The sequence below is a fragment of the Triturus cristatus genome, chromosome 5_1 (genome assembly GCF_964204655.1).
Source record: "Triturus cristatus chromosome 5_1, aTriCri1.1, whole genome shotgun sequence".
Taxonomy (NCBI): domain Eukaryota; kingdom Metazoa; phylum Chordata; class Amphibia; order Caudata; family Salamandridae; genus Triturus; species Triturus cristatus.
In genome coordinates, this window is record NC_140587.1 from 182,520,364 (window position 1) to 182,537,456 (window position 17,093).

Here is a 17,093-nt window from a genome sequence, read left to right on the forward strand (position 1 = left end):
CCCCCACTCTTCCCACTAGCCTGGCACGTGGGACAGGACTTGCAGTGGGCTTCTACAGCTACTCTCATCCTAGGCCAGTAAAAGTGAGTCACGAGACGGCTGTAGGTTTTGTCTTGACCCAGGTGGCCGGCGAGGGGGACGTCGTGGGCCTAGCCCAGGAGGAAGTCTCGGAAGCGTAGGGGTACCACCAGCACCCGGCCGGATCCTAGCTCCACCGACTTCTGCTCACTGTACAAGAGGTTATTCTCCCAATAAACTCGGTGTGTTCCGGTCTGGTCGCCTGCGGCTTGGTCCTCGGCCTGGTGCCGTAGTCCGACCAGGGAAGGACAGGTGGCTTGCTCCCGGCAGAACTCCTCCCGGGTGGGCCCGCCCTCGTGGCGCCACGGGGCCAATTCGGCCAGATCGCTTAACTCGGGGACCGGGGTGGTGTCGGAGGGTTCATCGCTGGCGACTGACCCTCCCGATGGGGGGACAGGAGGACCCTCGGCGGGGACTGCTCTGACTCCCTCGGTCGGGGGGTCCTCGACTTCCCCCAGGGGGGTGAGTCGGGCGGACATAGATCGGGTGGTGGCGCACACCCACTCGGGGAGTCCCATCATCTCTAGGTGGGCCTTGCGCTCGATGTACTTCCAGGGAGAACTCTCCAGGTCGTTCCCTAAGAGGCAGTCGACTGGCTGGGAGGTTCTTACGGCAACCCTCAGTTTACCTATCACCCCTCCCCACTCAAACAGCACCAGGGCTACCTGACACATACTCTCTCTATTATCTGCGGAAATTACGGGGCAAAAGACGTTGGGTAGGATCTGCTCCTCGGGGACTAAGTGCCTGAGGACACCGGTGATGCTGGCCCCGGTGTCTCGCAGGGCTTCTATCTGGTGGCCATTGATTTTGACGAGCTGCCCGTACTTCTTCGTGTTGGAGGGCAGGAGGCTACCAGGGACCATCTCTCTGTCTCTCAGGGACACTAGGGCCATAGCTGCGGGTTCCCACTCCCCGGTGTCCTCAACCTCCTCCCCCAGGGCTACGTTGGCTATCTGTCTAGCAGGGTCTGCAGCAGGGGGAACCTGGGGGGCCATGGGGCACTCCGGGTCATTGGCGTAGTGCCCGGGCCTTTGACAACGGAAACAAGTGATGGTTACCCGGTGCCCCCGTCTCCCGGGGAGTCCGGAGACTGGTGGGGGGGCGCCGGGAAAGGTGGAGGTTGGGCCTTCGGGGGACTCGACTGGGACTCTCTCTGCCCTCCCAAATCAAATCGAAGTGGTAGGATCTTTATGATCAGCAAGGCAGATATTTACAAGCAGAGCGTGGGCTCACAGAATCTTGGCGGGGGTAGGAGGTAGCGGGACAGTCTTTGGGGGGATCGGATCAAATGCAGGAGCGTACCCAGCGCACAGCTCACAATCCTTGAGCTGGGGGATACGCTTGTCGTCGTGGGGTCCGGCGGGACCAAAGAGAGTCAGGGGGAGCCGCGAGTCACTCAGCAGGCTCGAGCACCAGTTCGGAGGTCTTACGATCTTCAGGGAGCCGCGAGTCACTCAGCAGGCTCAAGCAGCAGTTCGGAGGTCTTACGGTCTTCAGGGATCCGCGAGTCACTCAGCAGGGCTCAAGCACAAGTTCGGAGGTCTTACGAACTTCAGGGAGCCGCGAGTCACTCAGCAGGGCTCAAGCATAGGTTCGGAGGTCTTACGTTCTTCGGGGAGCCGCGAGTCACTCAGCAGGGCTCAGATGTTCCAAAGCGAATCTCCCGAACAGTCCCAGAGCACCCCTTGTTATAGGTCGACCCCTCTTTGATGTCCGGAGTCTGTGCAGGCAGGGGTCTTGTCACCTGGGGGTCGCTTGTCGAGGTTTCCTGCTATTGTCTTTTGATCCTTTCAGGGCCGGGTCGGGAGGAGTCCCAGACACCCAGCAGGCGTGGAGCCAGCCCTCAGGGAGGCCGGAGGGCCGATCGAAACCCATCGTCCCAGGGGGGTTCAGAGGTGCGATAGAAACTGCTCCTCCCTCTCTCATCCCCTGGAAGCGTGATGTCCTCCAGCCGGAGTGGCGCCTCTAGGCCCAGGTTGTGCTGGGGCCGGGCGGCCATCTTGGTGCACGAAGTGGGCACGCGTGCCCGGGGTGGCCGAAAGGAGAGAGGCCATGGACGGGGAGGCCCGGGCTGCGTGTGTGTGTTCTGGTGGCTTGGGGTTTTCTCCTCGCATCTGCATGAGCCATCGCAAGGGCCGATGGTCGGTTTGTACTTTGAAAGGGGTGCCAAACAGGTAAGGGCGCAGCTTTTTGAGGGCCCAGACCACGGCAAATGCTTCGCGCTCAATGGTGCTCCACCTCTGTTCTCTGGGCAACAGCCGCCGGCTGAGGAAGGCGATGGGCTGGTCTAGGCCTTGGTCATTCACCTGGGACAGGACGGCCCCAATGCCATGCTCGGAGGCATCGGTCTGGACCACAAACTCCTTGGAGTAGTCGGGAGCCTGGAGGACGGGGGCCGTGCACATGGCCTTCTTTAGGGCATCGAACGCTTCCTGGCAGGCAGTCGTCCACTGCACCCTCTTGGGCTGTTTTTTTGATGTGAGTTCTGTGAGGGGGCCAACCAGGCTGCCATACCCCCGGATGAATCTTCGGTAGTAGCCAGTGAGGCCCAGGAAGGCTCGGACCTCCGTTTGGGTGGTGGGTGGTTCCCAGGCTAGGATGGCGTCGATCTTTGGCTGTAGAGGGGCGACCTGACCGCTCCCGACCTGGTGCCCCAGGTAGACTACCGATCCTTGCCCAATCTGGCACTTGCTGGCTTTTACTGGGAGACCTGCCTGGCGCAGGGTGGTTAGCACTCTCCGGAGGTGCTGGAGGTGCTCGCTCCATCCGGAACTGAAAACAGCGATGTCGTCTAGATAGGCCGCACTGAACTGTTCCATCCCGGCCAGGACCCTATTCACCAGTCGCTGGAAGGTGGCCGGGGCATTTTTCATTCCGAAGGGCATTACGCGGAAGCGATAATGCCCATCTGGGGTGGAGAAGGCGGACCGCTCCTTGGCTCCCTCTGTGAGCGCAATCTGCCAGTATCCGCAGGTGAGGTCGAAGGTGCTGAGGAATCGGGCCGCCCGAGTCGGTCAATGAGCTCGTCGGCTCGGGGTATGGGGTGGGCATCGGCCCGGGTGACGTCATTGAGCCCCCGGTAGTCCACGCAGAATCGGAGCTCGGGGGCGACACCGGGGGCCGCTGCCTTCGGAACTAGGACCACGGGACTGGCCCAGGGACTATCGGATGGCTCGATCACCCCCAGGGTCAACATCTTCGAGACTTCAGCTTGAATGCAGGACCGGACTCGGTCAGGGACTCGGTAGGCTCGGTGTCTTACTGGCGGGCTGTCCCCGGTGTCCACGTCATGGACACACCAGTCGGTGACTCGGGGGATCAGGGAGAAGAGGTCGGAGAATTGTCCTAGGAGCTGGCGACAGTCCGCTTGTTGCTGGTCAGTGAGGGATGGGGAGAGGTTCACTCCCTCTACAGAGCCATCCTTCTCCTTGACACACAGGAGGTCCGGGAGGGGATCGGACTCATCTTCGGCCCCGTCATCGGTGGCCAGCAGGAGGCTCAGTTCTGTCCGTACGAAGTGAGGCTTGAGGCGGTTCACGTGTAGGACCCGCAGGGGATCCCGGGGCGACTGGACGTCCACCAAGTACGTGACTGGACTCTTCCGCTCAATCACTTTGAAGGGCCCGGTCCACTTGTCCTGGAGGGCGCCAGGCTTCACGGGGGCCATGACCCATACCTGCTGGCCCGGCTGGAACTCGACCAGAGTGGCATTCTGGTCGTACCAGCGCTTCATTTCTTCTTGGCTGGCCTCCAGGTTGGCCTCGGCCAGCTTTCGGAACTTCCTCGTCTGGTTCCGGAGGGCCAGAACGTATTGGAACACATCACGTGGGGGGGTCTGGGGTGCTGCCTCCCACCCTTCCTTAACCAAACTGAGGGGACCTCGGACGGGGTGCCCATATAGTAATTCAAACGGGCTGAACCCCAAGGACTTCTGTGGGACTTCCCGGTAAGCGAACAGGAGGCAGGGGAGCAGGACGTCCCACTTACGCCGGAGGGGTTCTTCTAGGCCGTGGATCATCCCCTTTAGAGTCCGGTTAAACCTTTCTACTAGGCCGTTCCCTTGGGGATGGTACGGGGTGGTGAACTTATAGGACACCCCACATTGTTGCCACAGGGACGTCATGTATTTCGAGATAAAATTAGTGCCGCGATCGCTCACGACCTCGCAGGGAAAACCCACCCGGGAAAAGATCCCCATCAGGGCTCGGCCCACCACGGGAGCTGTGACGGTGCGTAGGGGGATCGCCTCAGGGTATCGGGTGGCGTGATCCACTAGGACCAGAATGAAACGGTGACCTTGGGAGGTGGGGGGATCCAGGGGCCCCACGATGTCGATTCCGACTCTTTCGAATGGGGTACTGACGACCGGGAAGGGTTGGAGGGGAGCCTTGCGCTTCCCCCCACTCTTCCCACTAGCCTGGCACGTGGGACAGGACTTGCAGTGGGCTTCTACAGCTACTCTCATCCTAGGCCAGTAAAAGTGAGTCACGAGACGGCTGTAGGTTTTGTCTTGACCCAGGTGGCCGGCGAGGGGGACGTCATGGGCCAAGCCCAGGAGGAAGTCTCGGAAGCGTAGGGGTACCACCAGCACCCGGCCGGATCCTAGCTCCACTGACTTCTGCTCACTGTACAAGAGGTTATTCTCCCAATAAACTCGGTGTGTTCCGGTCTGGTCGCCTGCGGCTTGGTCCTCGGCCTGGTGCCGTAGTCCGACCAGGGAAGGACAGGTGGCTTGCTCCCGGCAGAACTCCTCCCGGGTGGGCCCGCCCTCGTGGCGCCACGGGGCCAATTCGGCCAGATCGCTTAACTCGGGGACCGGGGTGGTGTCGGAGGGTTCATCGCTGGCGACTGACCCTCCCGATGGGGGGACAGGAGGACCCTCGGCGGGGACTGCTCTGACTCCCTCGGTCGGGGGGTCCTCGACTTCCCCCAGGGGGGTGAGTCGGGCGGACATAGATCGGGTGGTGGCGCACACCCACTCGGGGAGTCCCATCATCTCTAGGTGGGCCTTGCGCTCGACGTACTTCCAGGGAGAACTCTCCAGGTCGTTCCCTAAGAGGCAGTCGACCGGCTGGGAGGTTCTTACGGCAACCCTCAGTTTACCTATCACCCCTCCCCACTCAAAAGGCACCAGGGCTACCTGACACATACTCTCTCTATTATCTGCGGAAATTACGGGGCAAAAGACGTTGGGTAGGATCTGCTCCTCGGGGACTAAGTGCCTGAGGACACCGGTGATGCTGGCCCCGGTGTCTCGCAGGGCTTCTATCTGGTGGCCATTGATTTTGACGAGCTGCCGTACTTCTTAGTGTTGGAGGGCAGGAGGCTACCAGGGACCATCTCTCTGTCTCTCAGGGACACTAGGGCCATAGCTGCGGGTTCCCACTCCCCGGTGTCCTCAACCTCCTCCCCCAGGGCTACGTTGGCTATCTGTCTAGCAGGGTTTGCAGCAGGGGGAACCTGGGGGGCCATGGGGCACTCCGGGTCATTGGCGTAGTGCCCGGGCCATTGACAACGGAAACAAGTGATGGTTACCCGGTGCCCCCGTCTCCCGGGGGGTCCGGAGACTGGTGGGGGGGGCGCCGGGAAAGGTGGAGGTTGGGCCTTCGGGGGACTCGACTGGGACTCTCTCTGCCCTCCCAAATCAAATCGAAGTGGTAGGATCTTTATGATCAGCAAGGCAGATATTTACAAGCAGAGCGTGGGCTCACAGAGTCTTGGCGGGGGTAGGAGGTAGCGGGACAGTCTTTGGGGGGATCGGATCAAATGCAGGAACGTACCCAGCGCACAGCTCACAATCCTCGAGCTGGGGGATACGCTTGTCGTCGTGAGGTCCGGCGGGACTAAAGAGAGTCAGGGGGAGCTGCGAGTCACTCAGCAGGCTCGAGCACCAGTTCGGAGGTCTTACGATCTTCAGGGAGCTGCGAGTCACTCAGCAGGCTCAAGCACCAGTTCGGAGGTCTTACGATCTTCAGGGAGCCGCGAGTCACTCAGCAGGGCTCAAGCACAAGTTCGGAGGTCTTACGATCTTCAGGGAGCCGCGAGTCACTCAGCAGGGCTCAAGCATAGGTTCGGAGGTCTTACGTTCTTCGGGGAGCCGCGAGTCACTCAGCAGGGCTCAGATGTTCCAAAGCGAATCTGCCGAACAGTCCCAGAGCACCCCTTGTTATAGGTCGACCCCTCTTTGATGTCCGGAGTCTGTGCAGGCAGGGGTCTTGTCACCTGGGGGTCGCTTGTCGAGGTTTCCTGCTATTGTCTTTTGATCCTTTCAGGGCCGGGTCGGGAGGAGTCCCAGACACCCAGCAGGCGTGGAGCCAGCCCTCAGGGAGGCCGGAAGGCCGATCGAAACCCATCGTCCCAGGGGGGTTCAGAGGTGCGATAGAAACTGCTCCTCCCTCTCTCATCCCCTGGAAGCGTGATGTCCTCCAGCCGGAGTGGCGCCTCTAGGCCCGGGTTGTGCTGGGGCCGGGCGGCCATCTTGGTGCACGAAGTGGGCACGCGTGCCCGGGGTGGCCGAAAGGAGAGAGGCCATGGACGGGGAGGCCCGGGCTGCGTGTGTGTGTTCTGGTGGCTTGGGGTTTTCTCCTCGCATCTGCATGAGCCATCGCAAGGGCCGAAGGTCGGTTTGTACTTTGAAATGGGTGCCAAACAGGTAAGGGCGCAGCTTTTTGAGGGCCCAGACCACGGCAAATGCTTCACGCTCAATGGTGCTCCACCTCTGTTCTCTGGGCAACAGCCGCCGGCTGAGGAAGGCGATGGGCTGGTCTAGGCCTTGGTCATTCACCTGGGACAGGACGGCCCCAATGCCATGCTCGGAGGCATCGGTCTGGACCACAAACTCCTTGGAGTAGTCGGGAGCCTGGAGGACGGGGGCCGTGCACATGGCCTTCTTTAGGGCATCAAACGCTTCCTGGCAGGCAGTCGTCCACTGCACCCTCTTGGGCTGTTTTTTTGATGTGAGTTCTGTGAGGGGGCCAACCAGGCTACCATACCCCCGGATGAATCTTCGGTAGTAGCCAGTGAGGCCCAGGAAGGCTCGGACCTCCGTTTGGGTGGTGGGTGGTTCCCAGGCTAGGATGGCGTCGATCTTTGGCTGTAGAGGGGCGACCTGACCGCTCCCGACCTGGTGCCCCAGGTAGACTACCGATCCTTGCCCAATCTGGCACTTGCTGGCTTTTACTGTGAGGCCTGCCTGGCGCAGGGCGGTTAGCACTCTCCGGAGGTGCTGGAGGTGCTCGCTCCATCCGGAACTGAAAACAGCGATGTCGTCTAGATAGGCCGCACTGAACTGTTCCATCCCGGCCAGGACCCTATTCACCAGTCGCTGGAAGGTGGCCGGGGCATTTTTCATTCCGAAGGGCATTACGCGGAAGCGATAATGCCCATCTGGGGTGGAGAAGGCGGACCGCTCCTTGGCTCCCTCTGTGAGCGCAATCTGCCAGTATCCACAGGTGAGGTCGAAGGTGCTGAGGAATCGGGCCGCCCCGAGTCGGTCAATGAGCTCGTCGGCTCGGGGTATGGGGTGGGCATCGGCCCGGGTGACGTCATTGAGCCCCCGGTAGTCCACGCAGAATCGGAGCTCGGGGGCGACACCGGGGGCCGCTGCCTTCGGAACTAGGACCACGGGACTGGCCCAGGGACTATCGGATGGCTCGATCACCCCCAGGGTCAACATCTTCGAGACTTCAGCTTGAATGCAGGACCGGACTCGGTCAGGGACTCGGTAGGCTCGGTGTCTTACTGGCGGGCTGTCCCCGGTGTCCACGTCATGGACACACCAGTCGGTGACTCGGGGGATCAGGGAGAAGAGGTCGGAGAATTGTCCTAGGAGCTGGCGACAGTCCGCTTGTTGCTGGTCAGTGAGGGATGGGGAGAGGTTCACTCCCTCTACAGAGCCATCCTTCTCCTTGACACACAGGAGGTCCGGGAGGGGATCGGACTCATCTTCGGCCCCGTCATCGGTGGCCAGCAGGAGGCTCAGTTCTGTCCGTACGAAGTGAGGCTTGAGGCGGTTCACGTGTAGGACCCGCAGGGGATCCCGGGGCGACTGGACGTCCACCAAGTACGTGACTGGACTCTTCCGCTCAATCACTTTGAAGGGCCCGGTCCACTTGTCCTGGAGGGCGCCAGGCTTCACGGGGGCCATGACCCATACCTGCTGGCCCGGCTGGAACTCGACCAGAGTGGCATTCTGGTCATACCAGCGCTTCATTTCTTCTTGGCTGGCCTCCAGGTTGGCCTCGGCCAGCTTTCGGAACTTCCTGGTCTGGTTCCGGAGGGCCAGAACGTATTGGAACACATCTCGTGGGGGGGTCTGGGGTGCTGCCTCCCACCCTTCCTTAACCAAACTGAGGGGACCTCGGACGGGGTGCCCATATAGTAATTCAAACGGGCTGAACCCCAAGGACTTCTGTGGGACTTCCCGGTAAGCGAACAGGAGGCAGGGGAGCAGGACGTCCCACTTACGCCGGAGGGGTTCTTCTAGGCCGTGGATCATCCCCTTTAGAGTCCGGTTAAACCTTTCTACTAGGCCGTTCCCTTGGGGATGGTACGGGGTGGTGAACTTATAGGACACCCCACATTGTTGCCACAGGGACGTCATGTATTTCGAGATAAAATTAGTGCCGCGATCGCTCACGACCTCGCGGGGAAAACCCACCCGGGAAAAGATCCCCATCAGGGCTCGGCCCACCACGGGAGCTGTGACGGTGCGTAGGGGGATCGCCTCAGGGTATCGGGTGGCGTGATCCACTAGGACCAGAATGAAACTGTGACCTTGGGAGGTGGGGGGATCCAGGGGCCCCACGATGTCGATTCCGACTCTTTCGAATGGGGTACTGACGACCGGGAAGGGTTGGAGGGGAGCCTTGCGCTTCCCCCCACTCTTCCCACTAGCCAGGCACGTGGGACAGGACTTGCAGTGGGCTTCTACAGCTACTCTCATCCTAGGCCAGTAAAAGTGAGTCACAAGACGGCTGTAGGTTTTGTCTTGACCCAGGTGGCTGGCGAGGGGGACGTCGTGGGCCAAGCCCAGGAGGAAGTCTCGGAAGCGTAGGGGTACCACCAGCACCCGGCCGGATCCTAGCTCCACCGACTTCTGCTCACTGTACAAGAGGTTATTCTCCCAATAAACTCGGTGTGTTCCGGTCTGGTCGCCTGCGGCTTGGTCCTCGGCCTGGTGCCGTAGTCCGACCAGGGAAGGACAGGTGGCTTGCTCCCGGCAGAACTCCTCCCGGGTGGCGCCACGGGGCCAATTCGGCCAGATCGCTTAACTCGGGGACCGGGGTGGTGTCGGAGGGTTCGTCGCTGGCGACTGACCCTCCCGATGGGGGGACGGGAGGACCCTCGGTGGGGACTGCTCTGACTCCCTCGGTCGGGGGGTCCTCGACTTCCCCCAGGGGGGTGAGTCGGGCGGACATAGATCGGGTGGTGGCGCACACCCACTCGGGGAGTCCCATCATCTCTAGGTGGGCCTTGCGCTCAACGTACTTCCAGGGAGAACTCTCCAGGTCGTTCCCTAAGAGGCAGTCGACCGGCTGGGAGGTTCTTACGGCAACCCTCAGTTTACCTATCACCCCTCCCCACTCAAACGGCACCAGGGCTACCTGACACATACTCTCTCTATTATCTGCGGAAATTACGGGGCAAAAGACGTTGGGTAGGATCTGCTCCTCGGGGACTAAGTGCCTGAGGACACCGGTGATGCTGGCCCCGGTGTCTCGCAGGGCTTCTATCTGGTGGCCATTGATTTTGACGAGCTGCCCGTACTTCTTCGTGTTGGAGGGCAGGAGGCTACCAGGGACCATCTCTCTGTCTCTCAGGGACACTAGGGCCATAGCTTCGGGTTCCCACTCCCCGGTGTCCTCAACCTCCTCCCCCAGGGCTACGTTGGCTATCTGTCTAGCAGGGTTTGCAGCAGGGGGAACCTGGGGGGCCATGGGGCACTCCGGGTCATTGGCGTAGTGCCCGGGCCTTTGACAACGGAAACAAGTGATGGTTACCCGGTGCCTCCGTCTCCCGGGGGGTCCGGAGACTGGTGGGGGGGGCGCCGGGAAAGGTGGAGGTTGGGCCTTCGGGGGACTCGACTGGGACTCTCTCTGCCCTCCCAAATCAAATCGAAGTGGTAGGATCTTTGTGATCAGCAAGGCAGATATTTACAAGCAAAGCGTGGGCTCACAGAGTCTTGGCGGGGGTAGGAGGTAGCGGGACAGTCTTTGGGGGGATCGGATCAAATGCAGGAGCGTACCCAGCGCACAGCTCACAATCCTCGAGCTGGGGGATACGCTTGTCGTTGTGGGGTCCGGCGGGACCAAAGAGAGTCAGGGGGAGCCGCGAGTCACTCAGCAGGCTCGAGCACCAGTTCGGAGGTCTTACGATCTTCAGGGAGCCGCGAGTCACTCAGCAGGCTCAAGCACCAGTTCGGAGGTCTTACGATCTTCAGGGAGCCGCGAGTCACTCAGCAGGGCTCAAGCACAAGTTCGGAGGTCTTACGATCTTCAGGGAGCCGCGAGTCACTCAGCAGGGCTCAAGCATAGGTTCAGAGGTCTTACGTTCTTCGGGGAGCCGCGAGTCACTCAGCAGGGCTCAGATGTTCCAAAGCGAATCTGCCGAACAGTCCCAGAGCACCCCTTGTTATAGGTCGACCCCTCTTTGATGTCCGGAGTCTGTGCAGGCAGGGGTCTTGTCACCTGGGGGTCGCTTGTCGAGGTTTCCTGCTATTGTCTTTTGATCCTTTCAGGGCCGGGTCGGGAGGAGTCCCAGACACCCAGCAGGCGTGGAGCCAGCCCTCAGGGAGGCCGGAAGGCCGATCGAAACCCATCGTCCCAGGGGGGTTCAGAGGTGCGATAGAAACTGCTCCTCCCTCTCTCATCCCCTGGAAGCGTGATGTCCTCCAGCCGGAGTGGCGCCTCTAGGCCCGGGATGTGCTGGGGCCGGGCGGCTATCTTGGTGCACGAAGTGGGCACGCGTGCCCGGGGTGGCCGAAAGGAGAGAGGCCATGGACGGGGAGACCCGGGCTGCGTGTGTGTGTTCTGGTGGCTTGGGGTTTTCTCCTCGCATCTGCATGAGCCATCGCAAGGGCCGATGGTCGGTTTGTACTTTGAAATGGGTGCCAAACAGGTAAGGGCGCAGCTTTTTGAGGGCCCAGACCACGGCAAATGCTTCGCGCTCAATGGTGCTCCACCTCTGTTCTCTGGGCAACAGCCGCCGGCTGAGGAAGGCGATGGGCTGGTCTAGGCCTTGGTCATTCACCTGGGACAGGACGGCCCCAATGCCATGCTCGGAGGCATCGGTCTGGACCACAAACTCCTTGGAGTAGTCGGGAGCCTGGAGGACGGGGGCCGTGCACATGGCCTTCTTTAGGGCATCAAACGCTTCCTGGCAGGCAGTCGTCCACTGCACCCTCTTGGGCTGTTTTTTTGATGTGAGTTCTGTGAGGGGGCCAACCAGGCTGCCATACCCCCGGATGAATCTTCGGTAGTAGCCAGTGAGGCCCAGGAAGGCTCGGACCTCCGTTTGGGTGGTGGGTGGTTCCCAGGCTAGGATGGCGTCGATCTTTGGCTGTAGAGGGGCGACCTGACCGCTCCCGACCTGGTGCCCCAGGTAGACTACCGATCCTTGCCCAATCTGGCACTTGCTGGCTTTTACTGTGAGGCCTGCCTGGCGCAGGGCGGTTAGCACTCTCCGGAGGTGCTGGAGGTGCTCGCTCCATCCGGAACTGAAAACAGCGATGTCGTCTAGATAGGCCGCACTGAACTGTTCCATCCCGGCCAGGACCCTATTCACCAGTCGCTGGAAGGTGGCCGGGGCATTTTTCATTCCGAAGGGCATTACGCGGAAGCGATAATGCCCATCTGGGGTGGAGAAGGCGGACCGCTCCTTGGCTCCCTCTGTGAGCGCAATCTGCCAGTATCCACAGGTGAGGTCGAAGGTGCTGAGGAATCGGGCCGCCCCGAGTCGGTCAATGAGCTCGTCGGCTCGGGGTATGGGGTGGGCATCGGCCCGGGTGACGTCATTGAGCCCCCGGTAGTCCACGCAGAATCAGAGCTCGGGGGCGACACCGGGGGCCGCTGCCTTCGGAACTAGGACCACGGGACTGGCCCAGGGACTATCGGATGGCTCGATCACCCCCAGGGTCAACATCTTCGAGACTTCAGCTTGAATGCAGGACCGGACTCGGTCAGGGACTCGGTAGGCTCGGTGTCTTACTGGCGGGCTGTCCCCGGTGTCCACGTCATGGACACACCAGTCGGTGACTCGGGGGATCAGGGAGAAGAGGTCGGAGAATTGTCCTAGGAGCTGGCGACAGTCCGCTTGTTGCTGGTCAGTGAGGGATGGGGAGAGGTTCACTCCCTCTACAGAGCCATCCTTCTCCTTGACACACAGGAGGTCCGGGAGGGGATCGGACTCATCTTCGGCCCCGTCATCGGTGGCCAGCAGGAGGCTCAGTTCTGTCCGTACGAAGTGAGGCTTGAGGCGGTTCACGTGTAGGACCCGCAGGGGATCCCGGGGCGACTGGACGTCCACCAAGTACGTGACTGGACTCTTCCGCTCAATCACTTTGAAGGGCCCGGTCCACTTGTCCTGGAGGGCGCCAGGCTTCACGGGGGCCATGACCCATACCTGCTGGCCCGGCTGGAACTCGACCAGAGTGGCATTCTGGTCATACCAGCGCTTCATTTCTTCTTGGCTGGCCTCCAGGTTGGCCTCGGCCAGCTTTCGGAACTTCCTGGTCTGGTTCCGGAGGGCCAGAACGTATTGGAACACATCTCGTGGGGGGGTCTGGGGTGCTGCCTCCCACCCTTCCTTAACCAAACTGAGGGGACCTCGGACGGGGTGCCCATATAGTAATTCAAACGGGCTGAACCCCAAGGACTTCTGTGGGACTTCCCGGTAAGCGAACAGGAGGCAGGGGAGCAGGACGTCCCACTTACGCCGGAGGGGTTCTTCTAGGCCGTGGATCATCCCCTTTAGAGTCCGGTTAAACCTTTCTACTAGGCCGTTCCCTTGGGGATGGTACGGGGTGGTGAACTTATAGGACACCCCACATTGTTGCCACAGGGACGTCATGTATTTCGAGATAAAATTAGTGCCGCGATCGCTCACGACCTCGCGGGGAAAACCCACCCGGGAAAAGATCCCCATCAGGGCTCGGCCCACCACGGGAGCTGTGACGGTGCGTAGGGGGATCGCCTCAGGGTATCGGGTGGCTTGATCCACTAGGACCAGAATGAAACTGTGACCTTGGGAGGTGGGGGGATCCAGGGGCCCCACGATGTCGATTCCGACTCTTTCGAATGGGGTACTGACGACCGGGAAGGGTTGGAGGGGAGCCTTGCGCTTCCCCCCACTCTTCCCACTAGCCAGGCACGTGGGACAGGACTTGCAGTGGGCTTCTACAGCTACTCTCATCCTAGGCCAGTAAAAGTGAGTCACAAGACGGCTGTAGGTTTTGTCTTGACCCAGGTGGCTGGCGAGGGGGACGTCGTGGGCCAAGCCCAGGAGGAAGTCTCGGAAGCGTAGGGGTACCACCAGCACCCGGCCGGATCCTAGCTCCACCGACTTCTGCTCACTGTACAAGAGGTTATTCTCCCAATAAACTCGGTGTGTTCCGGTCTGGTCGCCTGCGGCTTGGTCCTCGGCCTGGTGCCGTAGTCCGACCAGGGAAGGACAGGTGGCTTGCTCCCGGCAGAACTACTCCCGGGTGGCGCCACGGGGCCAATTTGGCCAGATCGCTTAACTCGGGGACCGGGGTGGTTTCGGAGGGTTCGTCGCTGGCGACTGACCCTCCCGATGGGGGGACGGGAGGACCCTCGGTGGGGACTGCTCTGACTCCCTCGGTCGGGGGGTCCTCGACTTCCCCCAGGGGGGTGAGTCGGGCGGACATAGATCGGGTGGTGGCGCACACCCACTCGGGGAGTCCCATCATCTCTAGGTGGGCCTTGCGCTCGACGTACTTCCAGGGAGAACTCTCCAGGTCGTTCCCTAAGAGGCAGTCGACCGGCTGGGAGGTTCTTACGGCAACCCTCAGTTTACCTATCACCCCTCCCCACTCAAACGGCACCAGGGCTACCTGACACATACTCTCTCTATTATCTGCGGAAATTACGGGGCAAAAGACGTTGGGTAGGATCTGCTCCTCGGGGACTAAGTGCCTGAGGACACCGGTGATGCTGGCCCCGGTGTCTCGCAGGGCTTCTATCTGGTGGCCATTGATTTTGACGAGCTGCCCGTACTTCTTCGTGTTGGAGGGCAGGAGGCTACCAGGGACCATCTCTCTGTCTCTCAGGGACACTAGGGCCATAGCTGCGGGTTCCCACTCCCCGGTGTCCTCAACCTCCTCCCCCAGGGCTACGTTGGCTATCTGTCTAGCAGGGTTTGCAGCAGGGGGAACCTGGGGGGCCATGGGGCACTCCGGGTCATTGGCGTAGTGCCCGGGCCTTTGACAACGGAAACAAGTGATGGTTACCCGGTGCCCCCGTCTCCCGGGGGGTCCGGAGACTGGTGGGGGGGGCGCCGGGAAAGGTGGAGGTTGGGCCTTCGGGGGACTCGACTGGGACTCTCTCTGCCCTCCCAAATCAAATCGAAGTGGTAGGATCTTTATGATCAGCAAGGCAGATATTTACAAGCAGAGCGTGGGCTCACAGAGTCTTGGCGGGGGTAGGAGGTAGCGGGACAGTCTTTGGGGGGATCGGATCAAATGCAGGAGCGTACCCAGCGCACAGCTCACAATCCTCGAGCTGGGGGATACGCTTGTCGTTGTGGGGTCCGGCGGGACCAAAGAGAGTCAGGGGGAGCCGCGAGTCACTCAGCAGGCTCGAGCACCAGTTCGGAGGTCTTACGATCTTCAGGGAGCCGCGAGTCACTCAGCAGGCTCAAGCACCAGTTCGGAGGTCTTACGATCTTCAGGGAGCCACGAGTCACTCAGCAGGGCTCAAGCACAAGTTCGGAGGTCTTACGATCTTCAGGGAGCCGCGAGTCACTCAGCAGGGCTCAAGCATAGGTTCGGAGGTCTTACGTTCTTCGGGGAGCCGCGAGTCACTCAGCAGGGCTCAGATGTTCCAAAGCGAATCTGCCGAACAGTCCCAGAGCACCCCTTGTTATAGGTCGACCCCTCTTTGATGTCCGGAGTCTGTGCAGGCAGGGGTCTTGTCACCTGGGGGTCGCTTGTCGAGGTTTCCTGCTATTGTCTTTTGATCCTTTCAGGGCCGGGTCGGGATGAGTCCCAGACACCCAGCAGGCGTGGAGCCAGCCCTCAGGGAGGCCGGAAGGCCGATCGAAACCCATCGTCCCAGGGGGGTTCAGAGGTGCGATAGAAACTGCTCCTCCCTCTCTCATCCCCTGGAAGCGTGATGTCCTCCAGCCGGAGTGGCGCCTCTAGGCCCGGGTTGTGCTGGGGCCGGGCGGCCATCTTGGTGCACGAAGTGGGCACGCGTGCCCGGGGTGGCCGAAAGGAGAGAGGCCATGGACGGGGAGGCCCGGGCTGCGTGTGTGTGTTCTGGTGGCTTGGGGTTTTCTCCTCGCATCTGCATGAGCCATCGCAAGGGCCGATGGTCGGTTAGTACTTTGAAATGGGTGCCAAACAGGTAAGGGCGCAGCTTTTTGAGGGCCCAGACCACGGCAAATGCTTCGCGCTCAATGGTGCTCCACCTCTGTTCTCTGGGCAACAGCCGCCGGCTGAGGAAGGCGATGGGCTGGTCTAGGCCTTGGTCATTCACCTGGGACAGGACGGCCCCAATGCCATGCTCGGAGGCATCGGTCTGGACCACAAACTCCTTGGAGTAGTCGGGAGCCTGGAGGACGGGGGCCGTGCACATGGCCTTCTTTAGGGCATCGAACGCTTCCTGGCAGGCAGTCGTCCACTGCACCCTCTTGGGCTGTTTTTTTGATGTGAGTTCTGTGAGGGGGCCAACCAGGCTGCCATACCCCCGGATGAATCTTCGGTAGTAGCCAGTGAGGCCCAGGAAGGCTCGGACCTCCGTTTGGGTGGTGGGTGGTTCCCAGGCTAGGATGGCGTCGATCTTTGGCTGTAGAGGGGCGACCTGACCGCTCCCGACCTGGTGCCCCAGGTAGACTACCGATCCTTGCCCAATCTGGCACTTGCTGGCTTTTACTGTGAGGCCTGCCTGGCGCAGGGCGGTTAGCACTCTCCGGAGGTGCTGGAGGTGCTCGCTCCATCCGGAACTGAAAACAGCGATGTCGTCTAGATAGGCCGCACTGAACTGTTCCATCCCGGCCAGGACCCTATTCACCAGTCGCTGGAAGGTGGCCGGGGCATTTTTCATTCCGAAGGGCATTACGCGGAAGCGATAATGCCCATCTGGGGTGGAGAAGGCGGACCGCTCCTTGGCTCCCTCTGTGAGCGCAATCTGCCAGTATCCGCAGGTGAGGTCGAAGGTGCTGAGGAATCGGGCCGCCCCGAGTCGGTCAATGAGCTCGTCGGCTCGGGGTATGGGGTGGGCATCGGCCCGGGTGACGTCATTGAGCCCCCGGTAGTCCACGCAGAATCGGAGCTCGGGGGCGACACCGGGGCCCGCTGCCTTCGGAACTAGGACCACGGGACTGGCCCAGGGACTATCGGATGGCTCGATCACCCCCAGGGTCAACATCTTCGAGACTTCAGCTTGAATGCAGGACCGGACTCGGTCAGGGACTCGGTAGGCTCGGTGTCTTACTGGCGGGCTGTCCCCGGTGTCCACGTCATGGACACACCAGTCGGTGACTCGGGGGATCAGGGAGAAGAGGTCGGAGAATTGTCCTAGGAGCTGGCGACAGTCCGCTTGTTGCTGGTCAGTGAGGGATGGGGAGAGGTTCACTCCCTCTACAGAGCCATCCTTCTCCTTGACACACAGGAGGTCCGGGAGGGGATCGGACTCATCTTCGGCCCCGTCATCGGTGGCCAGCAGGAGGCTCAGTTCTGTCCGTACGAAGTGAGGCTTGAGGCGGTTCACGTGTAGGACCCGCAGGGGATCCCGGGGCGACTGGACATCCACCAAGTACGTGACTGGACTCTT